The sequence below is a fragment of the Mustela erminea genome, chromosome X (assembly GCF_009829155.1).
Source record: "Mustela erminea isolate mMusErm1 chromosome X, mMusErm1.Pri, whole genome shotgun sequence".
NCBI lineage: Eukaryota > Metazoa > Chordata > Mammalia > Carnivora > Mustelidae > Mustela > Mustela erminea.
This window is the reverse complement of record NC_045635.1, coordinates 56,750,670-56,772,541: the sequence shown is the minus strand read 5'-3', so window position 1 is coordinate 56,772,541 and position 21,872 is coordinate 56,750,670. Positions and strand designations below refer to the sequence as shown.

The following is a 21,872-nucleotide window of genomic DNA, read 5'->3' as shown; positions in this document are numbered from 1 at the left end:
CAGCAAGATACCTTTGAGATCATTAGACCAAATTATTCATTTTATAGTTGGGGACACTAAGGCCCAGAGAGGGAATGGGACAGGCCCAAGGTCACACAGCTAGCAAACAGCAGAGCCAAAACTGGACCTAGAGCTCCTGGTTCCCTAGTCAAATGGCCTCACTTCAGCACCTGTGAGGCCATTTAGAATTATACATTTTGTTTGGAGGTAGGGAGCTCCTTTTGGCCTCCAGAACCTTTTTCTATCTCAGGAGCAATTCATGCTTGCATAACATGATACAAGGTCTTGGAAGGAGTATGAAGTGTTTTAGGAAGCCCAAGAGCATTAGTGAGTCTTGGAGTGGGCCCTGAAGGCCTGAACCTCCTTCTGACCTGCTGGTTGTGTTACGGCTACCTCTGTGTTTTCCAATGCACAGGATAATTTGGAGTGATACATTTTGAATCATGATAGATATAGACTGAATTCAACATGTATTAAGAAAGATGTAACTAGTACTGCAAACACTAATTTCATAGATATTATGGCTTTGAGTAAGGTTATTGTTTAAAATCTGATTGATATAAAGAAAAAATTAAGTATGAACTGGCACAGGATGAAGTGATGGCAAAAATTGTGAAGTTGATTCACAAATACGTAAAATCTGGGAAACACTGTGCTGGTGGATTCCTTGACAGCTATCAAAGGTCCTTCAGCTCATCCTCTTGGGCTTGGGCAGCACTACATATGTTAAAGTCAGTTGGACATTCCTAATAGTTTCCTGTGAAGACAGTGCCAAAGGTTTCCTCTGTCAGTAAGATCACCAGAACAAAAGCAATAGCATGTCAGAGAAACCTTCAATTGGCTGATCTCAATATGAAGAAGATGACACGTAAATCATATTCAATTGTCAACTTTGAGTTGGCTTTTTCTTTTCTACAGTGTCCCTAGTTGGTCCTCTCTTCAATCATATCTGTTCAACTCCTGTGGAACTTGTCAGAATGGCATACGAGAACACAATAGTTTTCATGTGCAGATGGAACATTGAGGGTCAGAGAAGGGAAGGTTCTTAAGATAATTCAGCCATGATTGGAACAGTCAAGACTGGATCCCAGACCTCCTGGCATCCATATTCGTGCTTCTTCCACTACTGCCCCACATTTCCCCTCCACAGTTCCTTCTCCACTGCCTTTTCCACACATTCCCTTCATCAGGAACCCCCCCAACCCCGCCCCGCCACCCGACCCCAAATCAGGCAGCCACCTCTGCTGACATCCTGTCTAGCAAACTCACTTGAGACCTTTAAACTCCTCAAGGGTCCAAGAAGCTGGTAACATTTGCCACCTCCAAGAGGACTGCTGGATGGTTGGGGGACAGGGGTGGAAAGAATTTTTATTTTCCTATCTCTTGAAGTTTGAGGTATATGAAGGTATTACATACTCCAAAAATAAATGAATAAAAATCCCAAGAGTTCTCTTCCTTCCCTGAGCCAGATCTCAGAAATAATAACATTTGTTCAGCATTTTGACCTCTTAACGCACTATCTTGTATGATGCATACAAGAGCTTCATGCACTAAGTTCCATTTTATAGATGAACTATAGAATAGTTCATCTATAAAATGGACACTGGTCCAGAGATAGGGAGTTCCTTATTTGGGCTCACACAGTGAACTGGTAATGAAATTTGGACTAAAATCTAGGTCCTTTGATTCCCAGTGCCTTGTTGCTTCTGTTGCCACATCCACATAAAGTCATAATTTGTGCCAGATGGTCCTTGGATTGACTTTGCCCTTCAATAGTCATTTTCAAACTTTAACCTAAAGAAGTAGGACAAAAACTAGTACTAGCTAAGCTTTGCAGGTGGCAAGTTCTTCTGCCTGGGCCCACCCCCTAAAAGACACTCTTCTTCTTCCTCAGGAAGCCACAGGCTCTCAGCCACCTGGTGCCCACCCTTCCAGGATTCAGCCCGGTTGACTGAGCTTGGCACAGACATTCTAACTTGGCAGCAGCAAGTGTATTCATCTGAGAGGGTCATTATTTCAGGGTCTTAGGGTCTTCCTTTTAGCTTCTGCAGCTGGTGTATCTGAAATGGAGAAGTTTATTCTTCTCCCAGGATGGACAGCTCACAGATCTTGTGTACCCAGAAGTCGCTTTTGCAAAGCAGGAACTGTGCTCTGCAAGAAATGCTGGAATGGTGATGGGGGAGGAGGTGGGGAGTGGAAGAGCAGATGTAGGCTCTGTGCTGATCACTGCAGGGATCCTACTTCAAAATAGGTCCTCTCTCATCTGCTGTCATGGCAATGCAAACAAACACCTCGCCCTGACAACTCTTCTTTTTTTCTAGCAGCCACTACCCAAGAACTCAAGATCTTAAGGTGGGAAGATATTTGGAAGGTCACTAGATCCCCTTTCTGCTTTCAGGTAAAACTGTGCCCAAACTGGATCCAACTGCTTGGGGAGGTCTTCAGGAGCAAGAGATCAGGTCGCTTCTAAAGTCTCCCTAAGGCGCCTCACACAGGCCCTTAGCATGCCACTTGTTCATTGATGCCTTCTGTTTCTGTGACCCTCAGCCCTAACTTCCACCTAGAAACGATGCTCAGTCAAGTCCTGAGCTCATCCTGAAAAACTACGCAGTGGGAATGGCTGAGGTCGGGCTAGAGCTCCGAGGATGGCCTAAATGACCTCAGCAAAGCTCAGCCAATACCCAGAGTTCAGACTCTGGCAGCAAATTCATTCCTGGCCAGGATCCTTCTTTCTCTTCCTCCCCAAACCAGGTATCCCTTCCAGACAACTGTGTCCTCCTCAATGAAAGGGAGTTGTTCCCAGAATGCCACTAACTTGCCCACACCCAAGTAGGACACCAGCGACAAAAGGCAAATATGTAGTCGGGCTCAAAGAAACTTGTTAGAAAAAGGCTATGTATATTCCCTCCATCCTAACTAAACCTCCTAGAAGCCTTTAAGATAAAGAAAGTGTTGGGAATATCACAGACATTGAATTCTAAATGTCGTGTTTCTTTCCTTTATCTTCCACTTACTTATTCCTTTTCCCAACATACCTCCCACCCCTAATATACATCCTGGTCGGAAGTAGGCACCTGGGAACAAGGGAAGCATATGGATGGGTATACTTGGTGATAGATCTTTAGGAAAATCCTCCCTGGCTCCCTGACTAGAGAAAACCCTCTGTCTGAGAAATAAAGAAGTTCTGCAAGCTCACTCCCTTCCAAAAGGAAAAACTGAAAGAGGTCAGAAAATGCCCACTGGAGGGAGACAGAGGATGTATCCAGATTTTTGAATCTAGTCCATTGTTCAGGAACAAGATCAGCCAGGCCATGAGTACCACTGAGAAGCTCTGCCCCATCACATGACACTTGTGACCCCCACCTCACACACTTACCGGTATTCTTCCTCCTCTGCAGCAATGGGAAGCACTGCAAAGGAAACAGAGAAGTCAATACATTGCAGAGACCCACTCAGTGTCAGAACTGGAAGGAATCTTTGAAATCAGCAAGTTCAATCTACTCATTTTACAGAAAGATACACTGAGTCTTACAGAAAAGGAGAATGAAGTACAATGGGAAGCCAAGTAGAGCCTAAAAGCCCAGACTTTTGACTGCCTGATCCATAATATTTTCTCCCACTCCACTGACTCCCCTGGTTCACTTCACTCTCATGGATTGAGGAGTTTCCCTAAGTCAGGAGAGTGGAGACAGTCTGCACAGCTCACAAGGCTGTTCCAAGAACCAACAGTAAGGATTATCAAAGAATCAGTTAACAGCTGCTTTGCACATACCATCCTTGGTTAGAAACATGGTATGTTGGTGGGAAGAGCAGTATTTAGAATTGGAAAGCTCAAGTTCAGGGCTACCTTATTATGTAATATTAGACATGCCTTCTTGAATCTCAGTTTCTGCATCCCTAAGACTACAATGGTAATAATCCCAACCTCATAAGCTTTGTGAGAAATCAGTTTACATGAAAGCACTTTATAAAATAAAACACACTTTAGAGTCATTCATTCAATAAATATTTATAGAGCACCAGTACCCTGTAGAGCACTACCCACTATGCTAAAGCTGTAGCAATCATCTAGACAGATAAGGTCCCTGTTCTCATAGAGCAGGAACAAACAATGAATAGGCAAACAAAAAAACAAATAAGGAATTTTCAGACATCACTTAGAACCAAGAAGGTGAAACTAAAAAAACAGGATGAGGTAGGAAGTGATAGGGTAAAAAAAAAGGGGGGGGGATAATAGGGATAATTGTTTTAGAAAAGGTGGACAGAGAGGGTGTGTCGGAAGAGCTGAATTTTTTTGTTTGTTTTTAGTTTCATCCCAGTTAGTTAACATATTAGTTTTATGTGTACAATATAGTGATTCACCAATGCCATCTATCACCTTTGCTCAACTCCACAAGTGCCCTCTTTCATTCCCATCATCACCCCTATCTGCCTCCCCTCTGGTAAGCATCAGGGTGTTCTCTATCATTATAAAGAGTCTCTTTGTCTCTCTTTTTTCCCCCTTCGCTTATTGTTTTGCTTCTTAAATTCCACATATGAGTAAAATCACATGGTATTTGTCCTTCTCTAACTGACTTATTTCATTTAGCATAATACTCTCTGGCTTCATCTGTGTCATTGCAAATGGCAAAATTTCATTCTTATATATGGCTGAGTAATATTCGTATGTGTGTGCGTGTGTGTGTGTGTACACACACACACCATGTATATACACACACACACACCATATCTTCTTTATCCATTCATAAGTCAATGGATACTTGGTCTGCTTCCATAATTTGGCTACTGTTAATAATATTGCTATAAATATAGTGGTGCATGTATCCCTTTGAATTAGTGTTTTTGTATTCTTTGGGTAAATACCGAGCAGTGTAATTGCTAGATCATAGGGCAGTTCTGTTTTTACTTTTAGAGAAACCTCCTTACTGTTTTCCAGAGTGGCTGCACCAGTTTACATTCCCACCAACAGTGTGTGAAGTTTCTTTTTTCTCCACATCCTCGCCAACACCAGTGGTTTCTTTTGTTGTTCATTTGAGCCATTCTGTCAGGTGTGAGGTGATATCTCAGTGTAGTTTTGATTAGCATTTCCCTGATGATAAATGATGATGAACATCTTTTCATGTGTCTGTTGGCTGTCTGTATGTCTTCTTTGGATAAATGGCTGTTCAATGCTTCTGCCCATATTTTAATTAGGTTATATGTTTTTTGGTTGTTGAGTTTCATAAGTTCTTTATATTTTTTTTGGATACTAACCCTTTATCAGATACATCATTTGCAAATATCTTCTCCCATTCTGTAGGTTGCCTTTTAGGTTTTTTTTTAAAGATTTTATTTATTTATTTGACAGACAGAGATCACAAGCAGGCAGAGAGGCAGGCAGTGGGGGGTCGGGGGAGAAGGCTCACCACTGAGCAGAAAGCCCGGTGCAGGGCTCCATCGCAGGATCCTGGGATCATGACCTGAGCCGAAGGCAGAGGCTTTAACCCACTGAGCCACCCAGGTGCCCCTGTCTTTTAATTTTTGTTCATTGTTTCCTTTGCTGTGCAGAAATGTTTTGTCTTGATGAAGTCCCAATAGTTTATTTTTGCTTTTGTTTCTCTTGCCTCAGGAGACATCTACAAAGTTCCTATGGCCAGTGTCAAAGAGGCTACTTCCTGTGCTCTCTTCTAGGATTTTGACAGTTTCAGGTCTCACATTTAGGTCTTAACCCATTCTGAATTTATTTTTGTATATGGTATAAGAATGTGGTCCAGATTCATTCTTTTGCATGTTGGTGTGCTGTTCTCCCAAAACCATTTGTTGAAGAGACTTTTTCCCATTGGATATTCTTTACTGTTTTGTCAAAGATTAATTGATCATATAGTGGTGGGTTTATTTCTGGGTTTTCTATTTTGTTCTATTGATTTATGTGTCTATTTTTGTGACTGTATCATAATGTTTTGGTTACTGCAGCTTTATAATATAACTTGAAGTCTGGACTTTTGATGCCTCCAACTGGGCTTTTCTTTTTGAAGATTACTTTGACTATTTGGGGTCTTTGTGGTTCTATACAAATTTTAGGATTGTTTGTTCTGGTTACATGAAAAATGCTAGTGGTGTTTTGATAAGGATTGCATTAAATGCGTAGATTGCTTTGGGTATTTTGGACATTTTAACAATATTTGTTCTTCCAATACATAAGCACAAGATGTCTTTCCATGTCCTTGTGTCATCTTCCATTTCTTTCATCAATGTTTTGTAGCTGTCAGAGTACAGTTATTTACCCCTTTAGTTAGGTTTATTTCTAGGTATCTCTCTCTTTATGTTGGTTGGGTACAACTGTTCAAGGGATTTTTTTCTTAATTTCTTCCTCTGCTGCCTCATTATTGGTATATAGAAAGACAACGGATTTCTGTACATTGACTTTGTATCCTGAGTGACTTTACTAAATCCATGTATTAGCTGCTGCCATTTTGGGGTGGAATCTTTCAGATTTTCTATATAGAGTATCATGCCATGTGCAAATAGTGAAAGTTTCACTTGTTCCTTACTGATATGGATGCCTTTCATTTCTTTTTGTTGTCTGACTGCTGTGGTTAGGGCTTTCAGTATTATGTTGAATACATGAGGGAATGGACATCCTTGTCTTGTTCCTGATCTTAGGGAGAGAATTCTCAGTTTTTGCCCATTAAGGATGCTGTTAACTGTGGGTTTTTCATAGGCGGCCTTTATTATGTTGAGGTCTGTTCCCTCTAGCCCTCCTTTTTTGAAGGTTTTTATCATGAATGGTTGTTATACTTTGTCAAATGCTTCTTTTGCATCTATTAAAATGATCACATGGTTCTTATCCTTTATTTTATTGATGTGATGTATCACAGTGATTGATTTGTAAATATTGAACCACCCTTGCAACCCAAGGAATAAATCCTACTTAATTATGATGAATGATTTTTTAAAAATATATTGTTGGATTTGGTTTGGTAGTTTTTGTTGAGAATTTTTGCATCCGTGTTCATCAGGGATATTGGCCTGTAGTTCTCTTTTTTAGTGGAGTCTTTATCTGGTTTTGGTATCTTGGTATCATCAGGGTAATGCTGGCCTCATAGAATGAATTTGGAAATTTTCCTTCTTTTTTTATTTTTTGGAATAGTTCAAGAAGAATAGGTATTAACACTTCTTTAAATGTTGGTAGAATTGTCCTGTGAAGCTATCTGCTATCTTTGGTTTCTTGACAGTTTTTGGATGACTGATTAAATTTCTTTGCTGGTTATTGGTCTGCTCAAATTTTCTATTTTTTCCTGCTCCAGTTTTGGTAGTTTATATGTTTCCAGGAATTTATCCATTTCTTCTAGTTTTTCCAATTTGTTGGCATATAGTTTTTCATAATATTCTCTTAGAATTATTTGTATTTCCATGGTTTTGTTTATTATGTCTTCTCTCTCATTTGTGATTTTATTTATTTGAATCTTTTCTCCTTTTTTTTCTTTATAAGTCTGGATAGGCATTTATCAATTTTATTGATTTTTTTTCAAAGAACTGGCTTCTGTTTTCATTGATCTGTTCTACTGTGGTTTTTTGTTGCTGTTTTTTAGTTTCTGTATCATTTATTTCTGCTGTAGTCTTTTTTATTTCCTTTCTTATGCTGATTTTAGGTTTGTTTGTTTTTCTTTTTCCAGCTTCTTTAGGTGTATGGTTAGGTTATTTATTTGGGGTTTTTTCTATTTCTTTTTTTTTATTTTTTTTATTTTTTAAAGTTCTTTTTTTTTTTTTTAAAGATTTTTTATTTATTTGACAGGCAGAGATTACAAGTAGGCAGAGAGGCAGGCAGAGAGAGAGAGAAAGAAGCAGGCTCTCCGCCTAGCAGAGAGCCCGATGCGGGGTTCGATCCCAGGACCCAGGGATCATGACCTGAGCCGAAGGCAGAGGCTTTAACCCACTGAGCCACCCAGGCGCCCCTGGGGTTTTTTCTATTTCTTGAGGTAGGCCCATATTGCTATATACTTTCCTCTTAGAACTACTTTTGATGCATCCCAAAAGCTTTGGACCTTTATGTTTTCAATTCCATTTGTTTCCATATACTTTTATTTCTTCCTTTATTGTTTAGTAGCATGTTATTTAATCTGCATGTATTTGTGGTCTTTCCAGAGATTTTCTTGTGGTTGACTTTTAGTTTCATAGCTTTATGGTCAGAAAAGATGTATGGCATGACTTTGATCTTCTTGAACTTTTTGATGACTGTTTTGTGGCCTAATGTGTGATCTGTTTTGGAGAATGATCCATGTGCACTTTAAAGGATATGCATTCTGTTGTTTTAGCATGGAAAGTTCTGCATGTATCTGTTAAATCCATCGGTTCCATTGTGTCATTCAAAGCCATTGTTTTCTTGTTCATTTTCTGTTTAGATGATTTGTCCATTGATGTAAGTGGGGTGTTCAACGCCCCTATTATTATTGTATTATTACTGATAAGTTCGCTTATGTTTGTTTTTAACTGTTTTATGTATTTTGGTGGTCCTACGGTGGGTGCATAAATGTTTACAATTGTTACAGCTTCTTGTCAGACTGTCCCCTTTATTATTATACAGAGGTTCTGAAATTTGAACAGAGGCTTGCATGATAAGACAAAGCGAGTCTTGTGACAATCTTGGTGCAGAATATTCCAGGCAGAGGTTGAAGAGAGAGGCAAGGGATTTTGAGGGCCAGGGTGATAACTGGGACTTTGATTTAAATTGCATTATAAAGCCATTGGAGGGTGTAGAGGAGAATGACAATATCTGATTTTCACTTTAAAAAGATCATTCTCTGGCTGCTGTGTGGGGAATGCATTGTGGAGCTAGAGTGGAAGCAGGGAGAACTTTTAGGAGGCTTTTGCAGTAGTTCAGGAAATGTTGGGATGTTAATTTGAAAGAAGAGATGCAGCCAATCAAAAGCTTATCAGGAAAGGAGTTGTCATAGTTATTTGTCATCTCTCCTATCCCCTGAAGAGTGATTGCCACACCAGGTGCAGACCCTTGACTACAATGATTGCTAGTCTTAGGAGATTAGTCTCAGCCCTACATCACTTTAAAATGGATAAAGTTCAGCTCCACCTTGGTAGACCACAAAATAATCTGGTGAATCTTCAACCTACAATTGGCCACAGGAGATGAGAGGGATGGATGGTGTTCCCCAGTGTTAACTGACAAGGACCTTGAGGGATGCTAGTATGAGCGAGTTAAATAATAGAATGAGATAGGTGGAAAAAGAGGGGAAAGACCAATCAAGAGGGACAGATACAGTATTCCCCTACAAGCTATGAGACCTATGATTAAGTAATTTAATGTAATTCTCAGTGGTGGACAAAAGGGGAGTAAAAGAAAAGGATAAAGGAGTGGGAGAGAAGGAAGAAGCAGTCCCCTGTGAGGTCTTAAATGTGACCATTCTGAGAAATTAGGAGATGAACTGAGAGGTGATAGGTGGAGCAGACTGTCACTCTGCAGTCCTCTTCTATGCACTTTCAATTCCCTCTTCTCCCACCCTATCTCCCAACCCATCATGGGTGTGACAGAATTAAAGATAGTTCAGGTGCTAGTTAGGCTTCAATTTTACACAGGAATTTACAGGTTACAAATAAGTGACTTGGTCGTCACACACATTCCACAAGGTAAGTTTTTTTTTTTTTTTATTCTCATGTAACACATGAGGAAAATGAGGTCCAGAGAAGTGAAATGACTTATCCAAATGTCAGAACCAAGTTTATGCCTTAGGTCTATGGAGCTCCCAATTTTATTGTATGCTATTTTTTTTCTCTGTGGGGACCCAGATAACCCAGACTGGGCTAGAACTATGAGTTCCACTCTGCTTTGGATTTTGATCTTAGTGGCTGAGAATTTTACAGGGAAAGGTGAGGCATAAACTTCTACATCAGAGTGTTCTGCTACAGAGTGTAGGCTCTTTTTGTTTCCTGTTGTAGAACATATTCCCCGTCCTTGGGGCTGTTCTGAACCTGGGAACCTAGCAGTTACAGAGATAGCCACTCTGGAAAAGGACCAGGATTAATAGTGACAGTGTTCCAATCACTCATTCATTCATTCCTTCATTCACTCCCTACAGGCTTTGTCAGGGCCAGCCTCTGTGCTAGGTATTCAGGGATTCAGACAAATTGGGCACATTCCCTGCCCTTGAGCAAATCACAACCAAGTGGGTGGGAGGGGAAGCCACATGCACAAATCATCACAGTTCCATGTAAGTGCTATTGGAAAGCATGAAACCTTGTGGATATCAGCAAACAGAGTGCTGGGAATGCAGATGCATTGTCAAGAGGGCCTTCATGAAGGAAGAAATATTTGGAACAGGTGTTAAAAGATGAATAGTTGGGATACCTGGGTGACTCAGTTGGTTGGGGTTCTGCCTTCGGCTCAGGTCATGATCCCAGGGTCCTGGGATCGAGCCCCATGTTGGGCTCCCTGCTCTGCAGGAAACCTCTTTCTCCTTCTCCCACTCCCCCTGCTTGTGTTCCCTCTCTCGCTGTCTCTGTCAAATAAATTAATAAAATCTTTTTTTAAAAAAGATGAACAGTTGTTTATGAGGCAGGCAAGAGAGCAAAGAGCACAGCAGGTAGAAAGAAGAGCATAGAAAAGGCAAGGAGGTATAAAAGCATGTGATTTGTGCAAGTGTATAGTCTGGCTGGAGAGCAGAGTAAGAAATGAGTCTAGAACAGTGGGTAGGGACCAGATTATGGACCTTGTAGGTCATGTGAAGGAGCTTGAACCTTATCCAGAGCCCACTGGGGAGCCACTGAAGGGGCTTAAAGAGAAGAGTACCACAGTCAGATTTATATGGGTGAAAATAGATTGGGAATGGGACTGGGGGAGGTTAGACAAAACTAGAGACAGAGAGGCCAGAGCAGATTGCAGCAATGGCCTTTGGGACAGAAAAGGAGAGGACAAATATATGAACTATTTACATGGTAAAACCAAAGTCAATGACAGGATGTAGAAATATAAAAATGGAGTCAAAGATGAATCCAAAGTTTCTGACCTATGCAACTGTGTGGATAACAGGGCTATTAACTGAGGTCAGGAAGGGAGGAAAAGACATAGTTGGGGGTAGGGGACAGGGGAATTTCCTTTTATAATGAATCACGGTTTTGAACTTGTTGGATTTGAGGGGTCTGTGGAGAATCTGCTCAGAGCTCTCCAGAAGGCACTGTGGTAGACCCACAGATGCAAAGTCCCACAGAAGCAGATGTAGTCCCTGCCTTTCAAGGAGCTTGCAGTCTAGGGGGTAATAAAAAGACAAATCAGGAGTTTTTGAAACTGGAAATCACGTTGAAAGTGTGAAAAAGAGAGAACATGAGCTAAAAAGGGGATGGGAACAGAAAGCTTGCTGCTGGGTGAGAAGGTGGGAGGTCTGAGTGGGGTGGTTTGGAGACAAGTTGCAAAGGCAGACCTTGTCCAAACCTGAGGAGTCCTCAGCCATAAGCAGCAGAAATGGACCTCACTCTCTCCAGCAACTTCTCTGCTGGGCCTGCAAGTCCTGTGACCAGCCCTTGCCCTGCTATCTGAGGGCAAGCCTGGAGACTATTCAAACCTTATTTGCCTGGTTTCTCTGCTCCCCCTCATCCCCTGGCCAACCCTGTGCCTCAGGCCCAAGCTCGGGGCCAGTCATGAGAGCACGTTCTTCACATTCCAGCCTCCCCCAGCCCTATCAGCTAGGCCACACAGAACCCTATTCACAGCCTGCCCCTCCTGGCCTCCACAGTGGGCCCTCACCACCTCCGCTCAGCCCCAGCTGGTGTTTTGCCAACACAGACTGTGGCCACTGTGGGAAGCAGGGTTTTCTGATTTCTCAGAGCTGACATCTCTGCATCTTAGGGTTTCTCTGCTAGGATGGGGTGCAGTGGATCTGGCCAGTGGTATGTGTCTGAGTATGTATGTATGTCCTATACACTCAGTCAAGTCCCTCTAGGCTAGGCCCAGAATAGGGGCTGTGTGGAGCTGGACACAGGGGTGGGTAAGACAAAGGCTGGGTCCTTAGAGGAGCACGGAGTCCAGTATGGAGACATCTGGGTAATGAAGGGCATTGTGTGGGCAGAGTCTAGAATCATCCTGCCACCAGGTCCTAAATTGGAGCATTGGTGTCATGATACCACTTTTAAACCCCATCCTGGAGGCCTGGGGACATGTGCTCCCGTTCATGGTGTGATGTCTGTTGAGAAAGGGTGCTACAGCCCTGAAGGATGCCAATCTCTTTCCTGGAAAGAGGAAAGGAGACCTAATTTAGAGTAAGACTGACCCACACAGGCATTCTGGGCCTGACCATGTGCCTTCGACCAATTCTTTGCTGGTCCTCCAATTCTTTGTTGCCTATAATGATAGGTGAGTCCTTCATAATTCTCATCCTCCCATCACAGGGAGGAGGGCAAGGGACAATCCCAGCAGGGAAGGGGCAATAGAAGACATAATTTCTAGATCTTTGTAGAACAGAGTCTGGGACAGCCTTGTGAGGAATCCCCAGAGGGTCTACTTCCTTTATGCCCTCTCTGAGGGTACAAAGTGTCCTATGCTTGCTAGGAGTGTGGCCCTAGAAAGCCTGACTGTCCTTTCCTAGCCACCAGAACTATGGTGGTCTCATATCAACTCACCTCACCAACCCCCCCAAGAAAGTATCTGACCTGTAGCCTCAGGAATGCTGATTTGTGTATCATTTTATAACTCCTCCCATGACAGCAATTCTTGCTGCCTTGAACTCTTTTCACCTTAATTCCTTCCTGCCAGTTGTGGAAGGGCCTCCTTTCCTTCTCTCTCACTCCCCATTTCTCACCTGGTCAGCAGGGCTGTTCCAGGGCCAGCTCTTTGCCTTTGGGGCTCTTTCTGTCCTTCTGTCCTTCCTTCCTGTCCTTCTGCCTCCACAGTAGGCGAGAGAGAGCCAGGGAGGAGAGTGAGTTCACAGCTGCAACCCCCAGGGGTTCTCTGGATAATCTCAGGAATGTCATATCTCAAGGCTTGACTTTCCCACCAGCCAACAGGGACCCTTCTTCCTGTCCAGAGCTTGAGAGTCCTTCCAGGAGAGGGGCCTTGGATGGAGTGAGTGCAGGGAAAGACTGAAGAGGAGGAGAGACACAGTAGTCCAGGGTGAAGCAAAGCCTTTTTTACAGACTCTACATCTAGTTCAACAAGGGATCGGAGTAGAGGTGGGGAGAAGAGAAGAAGGGAGTCACCTAAATAGCCCATTTCCTGAGCCTTGGGGAAGTAACATCAGGTTTCCTATTATCTTTACTTCTAGAGGATGTTCCTGAATCCAGGCTCTCCTCAAGCAGGTAAATCTTATTTTTTCAGACGAGGAAACTCAGAGCACAAACCATAGGTCCAGTATCACCTAGAACATCCAATCAACTATCTTCAAATTTAATTCAGATTTACTGAGCTCCTACTGTATGGCAGGCCCTTCCATATATGTAATCATTGTAATTAATTTTGAAGTAAAGAATATCCTCCCCATGTGGTACTTGAGGAAGCAGGGGCTTGGAGAGGGGAAGTAGATGCTGACCTGGGCTAGAAGAGTAGTGTCCCATTTCCAGCAGCTACTGGATTATATTATATTATAATATTATATTAATATTATACCATATTCTTCTCCCAAGCTCCAAGGGTGACCCAGCCCAGGGCAGAGAAGAGTCCAGGGAAAGTCAGCCCACACCAATTTTCAGGACGTCAAACCCCATTCCCCAAGTCCAGGGCTTCCTTTCTTCTGCCCCTTGGTAACCCAAGCCTTGGAAATGCCAGTTGAAGTGGACTCCAAGGTCCCAGGTTGCAGCAGCAGCAGCAGCAGCTTGAGGGGTGGGCCAGAGAGCTGGGGTCAAGGAACTCCACTCCTCCACCCCTCTGTGAAACCTCGATCCCACATCCCAGCATAGGCCACTTGGGCTGCTGCTCCCTCTTATTGTTCCTAGTAACTTGGAAATGCAGGCCAGGCCATGGCTCCCAGAGTTTGCCAAGCCTCCAGCTGTTCTCAGGCCCTGCTGGCTGCTGGGAGGACCAACCTCCAGGGCAGGCTCATTTTCCTGAGCCTGGGCTCCCTGCCCCTTCCCCAGGGACCTTGAGTAGACATCACTGACATTTGGCGGGCAGTTTTGCTTTCCATTTTGCTTGGAAGTTGAAAGAACTATATATGAAAAATGATGAGAGTGAAAGAGCTGGAAAGACTCACAGAGATAAACCAGTCTAACATAGTCACTTTATAGGTGCAGAAACTGAGCAGAGATTACATAAACATGGTGGATAAGAACATGGACTTTGGCCCTGGATTACATGGGTTTAAAATCCCAATAATGGTTGTGTGACCTTGGGTTAGTTGTCCTAAGTTCTTTTCTGTGTTTCAGTAAAATGAGGATGATGCAAATAACTGCCTTGTAGTTATTGTGATGATAAACTTAGTTAATATATGTGAAGGGCATGGAACAGTGTCTACCATGTCTACCACATAATGTGTTCTCTGTAAATGTTAGCGAATAACTTTCTGTAGTACTTTGGAGGGGAAAAAAACCCAAACCTGGCATTGCCAATCTGCAACCTCTTCCAGTTACTTCTGTCTTCACCAGCCATATTGTCAGATATGTCTTCCACTCCCACCAGCCCCCCACTCATACTCCTTTTGGTGCCAATGAAACTAAAGGTAAAGTAAGAATTAGTGTCCAAGACATAAGTCAAAGTCAAAGCTTTGCTTCCCATTCCATCTCAATTCCCCAGTGCCCACCTCCATCTCTCCCAGTTCTCAGAAAAATATTGTCCAATCTCTTGATGACTTGATCAAACAGTATCAATTCTGCTGAAATGAGCAACTGGGAGAGAGGAACCAGGGTTAAGAGTTCAGATCAGGCAAGTTCTGGAGGTCTCTATCTCCATCTCCAGTCTGGACCCACTTTTAAGATGGTTCTGGCTATGCTGTTGCAGGAAGTACCTGGGACTCCAGCTTAGCCATTCTTTTGCCTTGAAGACTAGATGGGAATTGTCATGCACTGGTGCTAGATAGACTAAAATTGTTAAGTGAACAGTTTAATACCTTGGCATTTTCTGGACTGAATCAGTCATTCCCACCAACAGGGCACTTGGGGATTGTGAGTATGAAAAACACTCATTTTATATCCACTAGACAGTAAGTTCCATGAGGTTAGAGGCCCAAAGCTGTTTTGTTAACGCTTGTCTATCTCTTCAGGGCCTGACACAGTGTCTGGCACATAGTAGGCCCTGAATAAATATTGCTTGGTAATGAGTGAAGGAATGAATTCCTCAAGACTGTACCCAGTTCAAGGAAACTTCCCATTTTCTTCAAGATAACAATAAATAAACATGTCAATAGGTCTTGCCGTCATTATTTCACGTGATCCTCACTACAACCTCATGAGGTTAAGAGTTATAATTTTCCCCAGTGTACAAATAATAAAAATGGTTAATGCTCACTAACTGGGTGTCAGGTGCTTTATATATGTTAACTCAGTTAAGCCTCATAACAACTTTATGAAGTGGGCACTATTATCACCTCTATTTCACAGAGCAGGAAACTAAAGCTCAAAATGGTGAAGTGCTTTTCTCAAAGTCACACAGCTCACACAGCTAGCAAGTTTTGGCTCAGAGAGTGAAGGGCTTGACTCCATGTTTTGTTATTGTAGAGACCCTGGCTTTTTTACTGCATTAAGAGCACCCTCAGTAAAGTCGAACTCCCCACCCAAATTTGACGCCTGCTCTCATTTTGACCCCTGCTCCCATAACTGTCCACACCCAATATCTATATCCAGGGCAAGCCCCCTGGCTCTGTGCCTCCTCTTTCTTGGGTCTCCAAACTTACTCCTTCTTGAAGAATCCTCCCTACTCTTCAGATTCTGATCCAATTGTGCACCTACTATGTGTTGGGCTTGTATACACATTATTTCATTGGCAATTCCACTAAGTCTGATCCACTGAGGAGAGACGGTTTGCCCAAGACCACTCAGCTTAGATATGGCAGAGCTGGGCATTACATCCAAGCCAGTCTGACTCCATGTCCAGTGTTCTTTCCGCACATCTGCTTTCTGTTCTGAGTCAGAAATCTCCTCCCAGAAAGCTTTCTAGATCACCCAGAAACCAACTCAAAACTCTCTTTAAGTCCATGTGTGCCAATAATGTTAGCACACCTCTTCTTTTACTTCAGACTATTGATTTGTGTCTCACAAATATGTGACATATGCCAGCAACTTGGCGATTTTCCATTAGCCACACAGGGGCAAACCATAGTGTGGATTTTTCACCTATGTCAGGAGCCAGTACCTACCACTCAAGTTGACTAAACTGTGGAACTGCAAAGAGAGATCCTGAGGGTGAAGACTCCTTCTATGGGGTATAAGGCCTTGCCCTGCACTTGTTAAGTGGTTTTCCCATGACCTGAGAGTATGTCATAATTCTTGTCTTTGAATCCAGTAATTGGGAGGTGACTATATGTACAAGTCTCAGATGTACAGGTACATCTGAGAGGTACATCTGAGGTAGATGTACCTACCCCCCCCCCCCACACACACACACTGGTTAAGGGACCCGTGACAGTGTCTTCAGATGAAATAGGCTGTTTGAGGGGTTCCTGGGTGGTGCAGTCAGTTAAGCATCTGGCTCTTGGTTTCTGCTCAGGTCATGATCTTGGAGTTGTGAGATTAAGCCCCAAGTCAGGCTTCATGCTCACTGGGGAGTCTGCTTTGGATTCTCTTTCTCTCTTTCTCACTATCTCCCTCGCTCTGCCCCTTTTCTCTCTCTCAAATAAATAAACAAACCTTAGAAAAAAGAAACAGCCTATTTGAAGAGGTGGTTAGCTCTACATCACTGGAGGCATGCAACAATATCTGGCCATCCTTTTGGCAAGATGTGCTAGGACTCCTACATGGGATGTGGGACTGCCATCCAGAAGCATTTAAGAGTTTCTATACATTCATATCCTCTCCTGAATTCTCTACACTCCTTCCTGCCTCTCCCACAATGAGTACACAGTACATGTGGCAAATTGGTCTCCCTTGGGACAATAAGGACAAAGGCCTGGAAAAGCAGAGACATGCTGGAGGCTGGGAGTACAACAGCTGAATCACCCAGTTCCCATCACACTTTCACACCATATTCTGCCAGGCTGATTCTGCACAAAGACTAGGGAGTTGTGAATTGGCCTGGCACCAGAAAAAGCCCCAGGGTGAAGAAGCACACATGAGTATGTGTGTTCCTGTGAGTGTATGTAGGTACATAAAAATGAGCAGGCGGAGGGAGTGTGAAAAGGTACCTAAGAGTCTGGTGAGAACAGCTACATACAAGTCCCTTGTACACTCTGGCAGTGCACTCACAGGACAGGGTGCTTGAGAATATGTCCTTGGGTGAATCAAAAGAGCCCTTGTGCACCTATGCACTCATATGCATGACTAAGTATGTGAGTATAGTGATTGGGGAAAAATGGTGTTGCTTGTTGGACCATGACTGAATGGCTAAACTCTCCAAGGCTTCCCAGTTTACGAAGGACTTTTCTGTCCATAATTTGCTTTGCCTCCTGGGTGAGATATGGGTATTACCATGTATGCTTATGTGTACATGTATATGTGATATGTGTGTAAAAGTCCCACCCGGTATTGCCCTTAGATTCTACTGCAGACAAGTTGTGTTTGGATTTTGCCGCAGTGGAAGGAAGGAGATTATGGTCTATTACATAGACCATGTGTGGACCCAGCCGTGTCCTGGCTGCCCCCCTTCCCTGTGACCTTGAGCATGTATCTTTCCATTTTGTGTCTCATCTGTAGTTTAGAGGGAGGGAATGGGGAGGAACAGGTGACCTCTGGGGATCTTTCCATCTCTGGTATTTTATGACTATCTGTTCTAAGAGAAAAGAATTGAGATACAGCAGGAAGAATTGACCCTCTCAAAGTCACCTACGGGTAGGTCGTGGCTGAGATGGAGCTCCAGTCAGATTCTCCACCTTCCAGGTCAGTGCCCTCCAAGAAAAGATATGCCCACCTGATACAAAGAGAGTTCCATGAGATCTTAACCCTGGAGTTTCCAAATAGAGAATAATCCTTGTTCTTTGCCTCAGTGCCCCCAGTGTACAGTTTGGAAATATGCTTCTAACAAGTCATGTGTTGACCACCTTCCCCATACTAAGCACTTTAAAGACACAACCTCCCCAAATCCTCATGGCATCTCTGTAAGGCGGGCACTGATTTGTATCATTTTTTTAAGATAAGGAAACAGATGCTCAGAGAGGACTTGCTCAAAGGCACAAAGCTAGTGTGTGTGTGTGTGTGTGTGTGTGTGTGTGTGTGTGTGTGTGTGTGTATCAGGGGGATGTAATTCAAACCTAAGTTTCTCTGCTTCCACCCCCATTCACACCTCTTCAGCTGATCGAGAGCACCACATGGTATGGGAAGATAGGGGGCTCGGTTTCTCTGTTAGGACCAAAAGAAGTTTGAATGAGACAATACAAAAGATCCCTCTCAGCATGGCCAGCTTGGCTATAGTTATGCCCCTTTCTGCAGTCAGGTCTCCCATAGTCAGGTGTCTGCTCGCAAGGAACCTGCCTCAGAAAGTGAGGGTGGCTCAGCACAGCCCATGCCCCTGACCAGGCTTAGAAGCCCAAAAGGCCTGCCTATCTGACTGGGACCTCAAAGCAGTAGCATTGGCAAAGCCGCATGTAGGTGGGTGTGGCAGGCTGCCTCTTAACCCTGAGATATAACATCTGCCACAGCCCTGTGTGTGGGCATGCGTGCACATGTACCTCTGTGCCATGTGCACACTTTTGTACATCTACGTGATTTTGCGTACATGTCTAGGTCTGTGTGTGTCTGCATGCTTATGCAAGGGAGGGTGTCTCTTTGTGTACCTGTGTACCTGTCTCTGTATGTGTATGCAGGCATATGTGCATGAGTTTATGTAATTGGGGATGTGCACTGTGCGTGAACATGTACGTGTATGTGTTTGTCTTGCTATGCATGTGTGTGCACACTTGAATGGTGTGTCTATGCACATGAGTGTGTAATTATAAACAAATACACATGGGTATATCCTGTGTTTGTGGGCATGCATGAATGAGTGAGTGAGTGAGTGTGTGTGTGTGTGTGTGTGTGTGTGTGTATGCTATTGTCTGGGACAGGGATAGAGGTCTCCAAGCCTTTTGGGGGACTCTCCTGTCCTAACGATTTCTAAGAGGCTGACATGGGCAGGGAGTGTTAGCTGGGAGTCTGAAAGACTGAGGTAATGACTGCAAAGTGATTTCAATCCCTACCATGCACCCAGAATGGTTAGCTGGAGTAGAGGACAGTGGTACCAATCAGGTGTCAAATCTCACAGACATTTTTGCTTCCCCCCCCCGCCTTCTCTTTACCATTATACATCTCCCATCCTCTCCTCCCCACCCAGCCTCATTGCCATCACACCTACCTTCCTGTCCTCGGCATCATCACTTGGGCCTTTCCACACCGGAGTGGAAGACTGCTGGAGTGCATTTCTTTTCTTTCTTTTTTTTTTTTTAAAGATTTTATTTATTTATTTGACAGATAAAGATCACAAGTAGGCAGGGAGGCAGGCAGAGAGAGAGAGAGAGGGAGAAGCAGGCTCCCTGATGAGCAGAGAGCCCGATGTGGGGCTCAATCCCAGGACCCTGGGATCATGACCTGAGCCGAAGGCAGAGGCTTTAACCCACTGAGCCACCCAGGCACCCCTGGAGTGCATTTCTTAAAAGTGTCCATTGAATTATATCCCTACTTTACTGAAATCCTCCCAATCCCTTAAGACAACAGTCTCTGGACTTCAGAATTTCATAGATGAGAAAGACAATTTTTAAATAAACAGATAAGGGAACAGACTGCTGCAAACTTTTTATTTGCTCATATTTTAAAATATCTTGCTCTTGAACCCCACCCCATCAGAAGGACATAATAATCTCTAAATAAAGAACAGTCTTTTGAATTGAATTAATTTAGCTTTCTGAAAATTGTACATTATTCCCACTTTTCTTCCATTTCACCGCAGATGGGTGAAAATCTCATTTAGGACCCCCGACTAGGTGAAGACCACAGCCTCATGGATCAATTGCAAACCCTACAGGAGGCAGCCCCATTCCCCCTCTCTAACTTCTCTCCCTTTAGACCCTGTACTTGAGGGATGCCACGAAACCAGCCCTCCCCTAAACTCACCACCATCTGACTGCCTCCAGACTCTTGCTCACAAATGTCCCTCTGCCAGGCATGCCTGGAATGCCCTTCCCCGATTTTTGGACTGACAAAGTCTTCTCCTCCTTCAAGCCACAGGCTCAGCCCAAATGTGACCTCTGGCGAAACCTTTCCAAGTCCCTTCTGGTGGAAGTGATTTTTCCTTCCCAGGGTCCTAGCCTTCCCTCAGTCAGGCTAGTTAGTTAAAAGTTTCCCTCCTGAATTAAATTGTGGGAAGCTACACAGTCTCAAGAGAGGTATGGACTTAGGAGTTCAGATCCTAACTCTGTCAGGCATAGCTGAGTGATCTTCCTTAATCTTTTACAGTGTCCCTTCTGCATCTATAAGAACAGGAAAACAATGGTTTTGGTAAAGATTACCACCACAGTTAATGAACTGAAAGTGCCTCTGTCCGATATATAGCAGATACTAAATAAATATCAGTTCCTAGGATCTTGAGAGCAGAAATTATGCCCTGCAAATCCCTGTGGGTCCTGTTGCGCTCATTTATTCCTCATGCCCAGGATACAGTAGGCACTCAACAAATATTTACTGACCAACTATCCAGCATAGTGTCTAGCACTACTGGTGCTTGATAAAGATCTGTCACTTTTCTTACCTCATCTTTGAGGACAGAAGCCATGTCCCTTTTTGTCTTCATGGAACTCCTATGGTGCCTAACATAGAGCTTGATATATGTTGATGGAAATGAATAATAATAATCATAATAATAGTAATTGTTACTCGTATGGATGCTATATGCAAGGCATCATGCTAGGAACTTAACACGCATTATCTCTTTTATTTGCAAACATTTCATATATAAACAATAATACCAACCTCATCACCTTACATAGGTTAGTACCACTACTGGCTTCATTTTAAAGCTGAGGAAACTGAGGCTCAAAGGAGTTAAGAATATTGCCTTTGTGGCAAGGCCTGGGAAGCAATGGAGGCAGGTTTTATGATAGTCAGCTAGTCGACTTACTTTCATGGGAAAACAGCAGATATTTACAGAGCTGGTTAAAGTGACAGAAACAAGATTTGAATCAATTCTTTCCAGCTCCAAGCTAGTCTCAGAAGCCCAGCTGCCTTCCCGCTGGGACTCAGTGGTCCCCAGCTGCCTCCTTCCTCTCTGAGCAGCAGAGCGGGCTGGGTCTGTGCAATCACTTACCTTCACTTCCCTGAAGCAAGCCCAGAAAACATCCAGCAGAGGCATGGTGGGGTGCAGGGAGCTGGCCTGCTGGGCACAGGCCTTTTTCTCTCTAGGGACTAGACTGGAGAGGATGCTTGCCTTCGTGAGAATCAGCCCCGGCCCTGCGCTCCATCTACTGCACCAGTGCACCAGCAAGAAGGAGAGAGGAACAGAGCGGCGGCTGCTGGCCTGAGCTCTGCTTGCCTCCTCTTCAGGCGCCTCCCAGAGGGCCCCAGGGAGGGAAGGTGGGAGGGAAGGAGGGAGAGAGAGGCTAGCTAAGGAGGAGGGACCAGGAGGCGGGTCACTGATTCAAACTCAGCACCGTTAACCGGTTGGCTGGGAGTGGAGAGCAATGCCAGTCAAAATTCATTGAACATAACAGTCTGCAAGCTTGGAGGAGTCTGTCCTGCCTGCTAGCTCCCCCGTCACTCTGCCACCTGCACTCTGGCATGCATGCCTTCTTGCCTCCTGCTGAATGACACACCAGCTCTCCCTGGGGGTCTCTGTGTACAACCAA

At 43.8% G+C, this 21,872-nt stretch overlaps 1 long non-coding RNA gene across 1 annotated transcript in view; it reads right to left on the bottom strand.

Moving 5' to 3' along the window:
* The window catches only part of LOC116582971, a 32,879-nt gene extending 11,334 nt beyond the window's left edge, over positions 1–21,545 (bottom strand). The window contains exons 1-2 of the long non-coding RNA XR_004282571.1: positions 21,335–21,545; positions 3,377–3,410 (exon numbers count right to left, since the gene is read on the bottom strand). This is a non-coding gene — a long non-coding RNA (uncharacterized LOC116582971). The remainder of the gene's footprint in view (positions 1–3,376; positions 3,411–21,334) is intronic.
* Between the last annotated feature and the right edge of the window lie 327 nt (positions 21,546–21,872).